We start from the raw sequence: 8361 nt of genomic DNA, 5'->3' as shown, positions 1-8361 counted from the left end.
TGAAAAGCTCAATAGCTTGCAAGCCATGCTAAGATTTAATGAAAGGTTTACGTAGGAAGATGACATAATTAGAATTGTGTTTTGGAGTAATTAACACTAGCAGTTTTATGCAGTTGTCTAAATAAAAAGTGTCAGTGTACCAGATGCTGATGTTAGCAGAGGGTATGGAGAGAAGAAAACTCATGCATGTCTCTGTACTAAATTCTCACCCAAGTGACAAAAGGGGTGGGACTTCCTCTTTACAATTACACAGGCCCTACATGAACCCTAAGTTTTGAACTTCTTCTCTGTTATAATTCTGATTAATTTGAATCACCCCTGAGTCTCAGTCTACTGAATGAAAGTCTTGTATAGTAACTAAAATAATTTCTTATGGAAGATTCTATGAATCTTTAGGGGATGTGATTATCTATTTAATGGAACAAGATATATTTGAGTTAACGGATAAAAATGTATAATTCTGACATACCTATGGGGAAGGATTTTTAAGAGAGAATCACGTGTGTGCACCGATGGGGGAGGGGGAGGGGCAGAGGGAGAGACAGAATCTTAGGCAGGCTTCATGCCCAGTGAGGAGCCCAGTGTGGGGCTGGATCTCATGACTCGGAGATCATGACCTGAGCCGAAAACAAGAGTTGGACGCTTAACCAACTGAGCCACCCAGGCACCCCTGGGGAAGGATTTTAAGTGACCTAAATCTTATCTTTTAAAGTAAACAGTTGAAGAATAATCTAAAATTAAATAAGGGAGTTAGCAATGAAAGCATTTTATTAGAAACCTGGAAGTAACTAATGGAAGAAATAAATAGAAATGTTTAAAATTGGTCTTTTTAGAGACTGGCCCCAGAAGGCAAGAAGATCTCTGAGATTGAGGCTTCTGAGACAGAGGAGCTGGGGCTCTATTCTGATTCTTCCATGCAGCTCGGGAAGGTTTTAAATAGAGGGGAGGGGTGCCTGGAAGACACTAACCCACAAAAAGAAAACTAAGCAAGCCTATCAGAAAGTCTCCCCTTCCAGACAGAGGTCCAGTACTTTGTAGGATGCCCAAGGAGAAATGTCCCTCTGTGAGAGAGCTCATCTGTCCCCAATTAGTCAGGAACCTGTTTTTTTTTTTTTAAACTTCCAGAATTCTGCAGCAGGGTAGCTCTGAGCATAAATTTAATATCCATTAAAGCAACATACATATCATCATTAAAATAGTCTAAACACGAGACATTTAAAAAGTATGTCTGATTTAATATTCTTTGAAAATTAATTTGACTTGGTAGTGTCATTAAAAACTTTAATATCATTTTTGACATACACTATTGAATAAATGAAAAATGGCATTTGCTTTACCTTGAATATTGAGTTCTTCTAATCAATAAAATTACTTTCCTTAATTACTCTATCTTAAAAATCACATTGTATGCTAATTTATTAAAGGAAAATCAATAAAAATTAGATAATTGATATGTGAAATTACAAATGAGAATTTGTGACTTCAAATAAGTGGAAGCTTACTCTGATTATAAACATTAGTGAGAAAGAGACTTAAAAACTAACTTGTCATATCTGTAGTGCAATATGATAAGCTTAATATTAATATGTTGAAATGTGGTTGAGGTTTATTATGTTCATCATTTATTATGTTCATCAATAGTATGTTTACCTTTAATACAATTTATAGAAGACAGCTGGAGCAATGTTATTAAAGTAAAAGAGAGGAAAATTATATATTATATATATCAAAAGGCCAGCACCAGATTTGAAACTAATAACATCAGACACTTCTCCATAAGGGATTTTCATTAGCTAACATTTTTAGTAGACCAACATTGTTATAGTTCGCTAATTACTGTTCACACCATCTCTGCTGATCTCTTGGGTTAATCTTCATAGCTTTTTAAAAAAAAAAACTCTGTCATTTCGGTCCTTTACATAACTTGCACAGCAATTTTAATATTAGAAAGATATAGGCTTTTGTTATAAGAAACACTTTACTGTTAATGTTTAAAAAACTCACAGATCTTGAGGGACTTTTGTGGCTTAATGTAAACTAAAATGTGAGAAACCAGAGGAATTCTTCTTCAGGCATTGTATGTTCAATGCACTTGGTCAGACAAGAAAATACTGTCATGAAATCGAAACCACACTCACACTTGTCCTATTAATTGCAACATTTATATAAAAACAAAATCTATACCTAGAAAAATTACAAGCTACTGATAGATTTGAGATACTGAGATAAAACCATGAAGAAGCCATATCCTTCTTGCCTTCAAAAGGCCCATGGTCTGGTGGATAAAAAAGACATAAAAATAGAAAAAAATGTAATTCAACAGACTATGTCTGATAAGAGCTAAGCAGCGTGGAAATAATTTTTTTTAAATGCAGATATGGGAGGAAGATGGGTAGAGACTGACAGGATTCCAACACTTCAAAGCAGACATTAAAGAGGAAAAAAAAAGAGGAAAGGAGCCTAATCCTTTTAAAGGAAAAGGAAAACCAGCATTCAACCCATTTTCTGATTGTATCTGTCACAGAATACAACTAATTTGATAGATTTTTCTTAAATTATTTATTTATTTTAAAGATTTTATTTATTTGAGAGAGAGAGAATGAGAGAGAGTGGGGAGGAGCATGGGGGAGGGAGAGGGACAAGCCAACTCCACACTGAGCAAGGAGCCCGATGTGGGGCTCGATCCCAGGACCCCGAGATCACGACCTGAATCAAAACCAAGAGTTGGAGGCTTAACTGACTGAGCCATCCAGGTGCTCCTCTTAAATTATTTATTGATTATTTAGACTGAAATGATAGAAACGTTGGCAGTTTTGTGACATTGAACAGAGAGTCAAGAAAAGAAGGACTTATAAATAAGTAGTGTGGCTGCTGCATGAAAACCTGGTGGAATTAAGATTTAATCTAGCACATTATAAGATTTAAATTGAATTAATTTTTTCTGTAATTGTGTCTTTTTAATTAATTTTAAGTGTGGATGCAATCATACTGTGATGGTGGCATTCAGTTTTGAGTCAACTTACATGGACATCCTGTTTCTTCTAAATATATCTCTAAATTACAAATACAAATTTCCCACTCTGTTTACTAGGAAATAGTGGATGCAGGGACTTTGAAGTGAGTTAGGTATTTGGGACCTGGAGCATGAGAGGGGAAACTGATCTGCATTGGTGGTCATACTCAACAGCCAGGTGAAAAATTGTAAGATGATTGACCATCCAGAAGTTTCAGGAAGGAATCTAAATTCATGTCCTCCATCTTCTGAGAGATGATGGTTCTGAGTGACCTTGCCCCTTATGCTTAGATAGCATACTAAGGTAAATAGCAAATTGAGATTGGACAAGACAGAGACAGAGGAGTATCGATCGAAGGAAGAGTTAAGGGGTGGGGGAAGAAGTAGAAAGAAGGGGAAAAAATTCAAGTCTGTTTTGTTAGCTAGACTCATCTCTGGTTTGGGCCAGGCTGCAGCACATGTTGGGTCCTTTGAGAAGTAGGGGTTCTCAAGTAGGAATAAAGTCAAAATAGTTTACTACGCTGTGCGTCTCCAAATTATTAGTACATCAGAATACTGGCTCTTTATAGGACCGATGGGAAATTGTCTTATAGTGGCATTCTGTGTGACTTTAGGCTACTAGCTGGCCTTTGGGTTGGAGGGTCAACAATCTGTAGAACTATTATCCTAATTCCTTGTACCTATGGGATAATTTCAATTACTTTGTGATTTCATTCTTTTTTTTTTTTGGACTTAAATGTTTTAAGTATGGGCACAGAACCATTGCTTTTAACATTTTAAACTGAATGTTTGGTTAACTTATCTTGATTCACTTGAATGTTGTGAAACTAAAACATTAGAAAAATATAAATTTAAATGCGGTATTTAAGATATACTTCATGAGTAGTAAAATAAATTTCTGGTCCATTCATGGTTTATGATCATTTATTTCACCAGTCTACTTTAGTAGGTCCACTATCTAGAGTTGCTGGCTTAACCAGATAATTAAGGAATGTAAATTATTCATTTTGACATGTTTTCCCCCAATATAAGTGATATAAAATTCCATACTGACATTTATTTATTTAAAGATTTTATTTACTTGAGAGGAGAGAGAGAGAGCGAGCATGAGTGGGGGGAGGAGCGGAGGGAAAGGGAAAAGCAGACTCCCCGCTGAGCAGGGAGCCTGATGAGTGGCTCTCTCCCAGGACCCTGGGATCATGACCTGAGCCCAGGGCAGATGCTGAACTGACTGAGCCACCGAGGTGCCCCGCATACTAACATTTAAATAGTAAGATTACTTCGTATTAATCATGGCAGTGATGTGCAAAGTCACATTAAAAAGATAAAAGAGCTTCAATAACTAAGATTCAGTTATAACCTAATCAATACATATAAATAAAGATTCGATCAGAAGGTGGATCCACATTGCAGAATGGGTACTCAGAAGTTAAACACTGGTAGGGTCAGTAGAAGCTATGTCTTAAGATAGAAGAAGACTTGGTTTGTGAGTCTTCTGGTCTCACTGGTAGATAATTTCTACTGTGGTAATGAAAATATTACTATCTCAGCTTGACTTTATTAAACATTGGATATTCTAACTTTGCTTGATCTTACTCATTGTTTACCAAGAAACTTGTTGATAAGTATGTTTTTCCCCCAGATATTCTCTGTAGTCAAATGGGCACAAACAATATATATTCCATACATAATTATAAATTAATGAGCTGAAATTACAATAATATGCAAATATAATATGTAATATAAAAAAGATGATAAATTAGTCCTTTAAATTCCACTTTTACACCAGTCTTAAAAACCAGCTTTATATTCATCTACTTCTGGCCTGGAAGATGTAGCCATGCTTAGGACTCTCTCAGCTTCCTAAATTTGCAGCTCTGAAAGCTACATCCGCAACCATGGCTAAGCACAATAAAATGAGTGTTCTACCATGAAGCCTCCAAGGAGAGCGTTAGCTTTTCCCTCCTTTTATTTTACTGTCTAAGAAAACCATTCTACCTAAGGAACATATACTCATGTTTTCTACCAGATGGAAATTCTTGGAGAGCAGAAATTCTGCTTAATTAATCTCTGCAGTTCCCTTTCCCTTTAGTGACTTATTCTTAGTGAATATATTCAGTGAACAAAAGGGGGAAGACAGGTATTTTGCAATGGTAGGTGTATTAACAGTTCATCGTGGTTCACTCCCACAGCTACCGGATAGCCAGGCATCTTAGTGGAAAGTAGTCAGTGTTTATTGCACTTAATTTACCAAAGGAGTCCTTATGTGGTATTCATCAACTCCCTTACCACATTTCTCATTTAGAGTACTCATTCTTCAGGTTTCTCTTGTTAACATTTTCTTCTAACACATATGGATAATACTTATAAGAAACAACAAACAAAAAACCCAAGTAAGCAATAATTTCATTCCTTGGTCCAGGACCGTGGAACTAACTCATGCCATGAAAACATTTATTGTCTCTTGAAAGTGGTGGGAGTCCTGTTGCCAGACTTTGGGTTTTTATGTTGTTCAACTTCCAGCCGGTTTTTGGATGGCTCTGTCTTCATAGTACATATTAATAATTCCATCTTGAGTTGAGTCCCAGAAATTTTGCCAACTACTTCTTTTGTTCCATAGACTTTAATTTTAGTTGTACTTTAATAACAGATTGACAGAAAATTATTTTCTTGAAAAAAAAATCTGTATGCTGCTATATCCCTAAGTTTGCCATAACCATTTAAAGGTACACATTGCCTCAAAATATGAAGGAAGAAGTAGTTTGTAGCTCATAATGTGCACCTATTAAACTGATAACTTTGAGTGACAAGTGAAGACTAAGAAGCCCAAGATCAAAAGTTTCCTTCCAAAGATAAATGCCATCCTGAAGCCAGCCAGAGAATTCCAAAAAGAATGTAGGAGGTGGATTTATTTTAGTCAGAGTAGCTAGTTTAGAAACTAGCTTTGGCTTTGAAAATTTCTATTTCATTCTTCATCTTCTTTGGAAAACAAAGAATTCTTTCGGTCTTGACTGTTGGTCACAGTTTATGGAATATTAGGGTTAAAATAGTCTATACTCTTCATAGATGGGAAAGACAGGCTGTAATGTTAAGTGATTTGTATTAAAGAGAACAATTTTTAAAATAGAACTGTATCTCCTAACAGTCAGTGGATTAGGCTCCTATCTTGCTTTGGCTTTAGAGCCATTTTTGAGTCTAGGGAGATAATTTCTAAAAAAGGAATTAAAAAAAAAAGATGTTTGAAGGTAAAGCTATGATTTCTTTCCTCTTCCAGATTTGCTAACATTCCAACTGAATGATCTCAGCAGTGTTTACTGTTTAAAAGACCACTTGTTGTTGACATTTTTTCTTTGTTGAGATAGTTATTTTCCGAACCAAAATAGAATAAAATTGGATATCTACACTGCATGTACTTATGTGTGTAAGTAACATTTTGGAGTCTTTTTGAAAAGGCTGTTTTTAAGTGTTTTGCAGGAAGTCAGGATGGTCATGAAGGCAAGTCAGTAATCAGATGGTGTATTCATGGAGACAACGAAAGAATGCAGAAATCAACCTGAGGTGAAGGGCAAGGGATAGGTACGTCAAATTGTTGAAGTAAGAAAAATTTTAAGTGCTTCATGATAAAGTAGAAAAATATTTCTCAGTCTAGACATGGGGCAGTGCAAAATTTCCCAGCTGTAGGCACACATTAGAATCATCTTGAGAGCTTTTAAAAAAAATACCTATGCCCGGGCCCAGCCCTACCCCTAGATAAATCAGAATGAGGGTGTTATTTTTATAAAGTTTCACAGGTGACTCTGATATGCTGCCAGGGCTGAAAGCCACCAGGGTAGGAAAATGAACACAGAAATGTGAGGGTTTGGAATGAAAGAATAAGCAACTCCTTCCTCAAATGGAAGGATAAAAATGGGCCTGTCTTAACCTCAAAAGGACTGGAATTCCTCTCTTGATTTTATAGGATCTAATATGCTTCCTCACTAAGCAGCAAACCTAGAAGGTTTCCAGAATCTGAACAGGCCCTACGGGGCTACAGGGGACAGTTGATTTTCTACCACTTTGGGAGAAGTACACCCCAAAGCCGCCACCTCTTCTGTTCACAGTAAGATGATTCTTTTCCACCTTCCAGGCATTTTCCCCCACTGCCTTTTTTCTTTTTTAAGATTTTATTTTTAAGTAATCTTTACACCTAACGTAGGCTCAAGCTCACAACCCCTAGATCAAGAGTCACATGCTCCACCAACTGAGCCAGCCAGGCACCCCTCTGTTTTCACATCCTTAGCACAGATGCAGGATTTTCACACAAGAAAGGGGGCAATCATTGCATTCCTCTGGTATTCCACCTGGAACCTCAGAAATAATTTTTGCTGTGTTTGGGCATGAATTGCCTTTGGCTTTGCTGAAGAAAAAGTTTTCATTCGTTCATCAAATATTTAATGAGTACTGACTGTGTGCTAGGTACTGTTCTAGATGCTGAGGATATAGCATTGAAAAAATTACACAGAGTTGTTGTCCTGTAGTTCTTACATTCTATTTATTCACTTACTGATTTGATTGGCAGAGGCAGTGCTTTTAAAGAGGTTTGTATACTTTGTAGTACCTTGAGAAAAATCCCTCAGGAGTTGCTCCTAAATAGTTTTTGTTTTTCCTTTTTGAGATCAGAAAACTTAGTTTTGCTCCTTGATCAAAAAACAAAACAAAACAAAACAAAAAAACAGTGTTTCCTTGTGAGGCCTGGACAAGAGCCACCGTCAGCTTGCCTTCCATCCATCCAGAGGCAAGGAGTCCACAAGCCAAAGGAGCAAACCAGGTCCACTCGGGCAGACTTGTATAATTTCAAATATTCAGACAGGCCTTTCAGGGGGAATGAATTTCCACAAAGGAATTTTCCTAATGGCATCACTTTAAGTTATACTTATATGCACTAGGCAAGAAATTATTAAACAGCTAACAGATTTAAAAAATAATTCTGGACCCATTGCAGTTAAATGTGAACAGGCATCTTTTGAAGAAGTGATACCGTGTCTTAGCTACAGCAGGGGAAAGCTTTGAAACAGAAATGGGGAAAATTAAGCATCTGAGATTTAGGGTTTTGAAACCTCTGTTGAGGATAGTCCTCTTACTGGTTCTCAGCTGGAAAGCTAGTCCTGCTCCACTCAAATCCGTGGAAATAGACAGTCATGTCCATTACGGAGAAGGCACACCATGCAGCAGGACAACCTCATTATAAAGGCAAGTTGAGTGGAGCAACTCCCCTGTTGGTTCAAAACCCTTTTGGGAACTTCCCAGGTGTAATCTGAAACTGGTCTCTCTACTCGGAGGGGAGGGCAGGGAGAGACAGAAGAGAGAGG

Source organism: Eumetopias jubatus, unplaced genomic scaffold (assembly GCF_037043125.1).
Source record: "Eumetopias jubatus isolate StellerSeaLion01/CBP00866 unplaced genomic scaffold, mEumJub1_p1.0 scaffold_12, whole genome shotgun sequence".
In the NCBI taxonomy this organism is placed as follows: domain Eukaryota; kingdom Metazoa; phylum Chordata; class Mammalia; order Carnivora; family Otariidae; genus Eumetopias; species Eumetopias jubatus.
Note: the sequence above shows the minus strand (reverse complement) of the source record.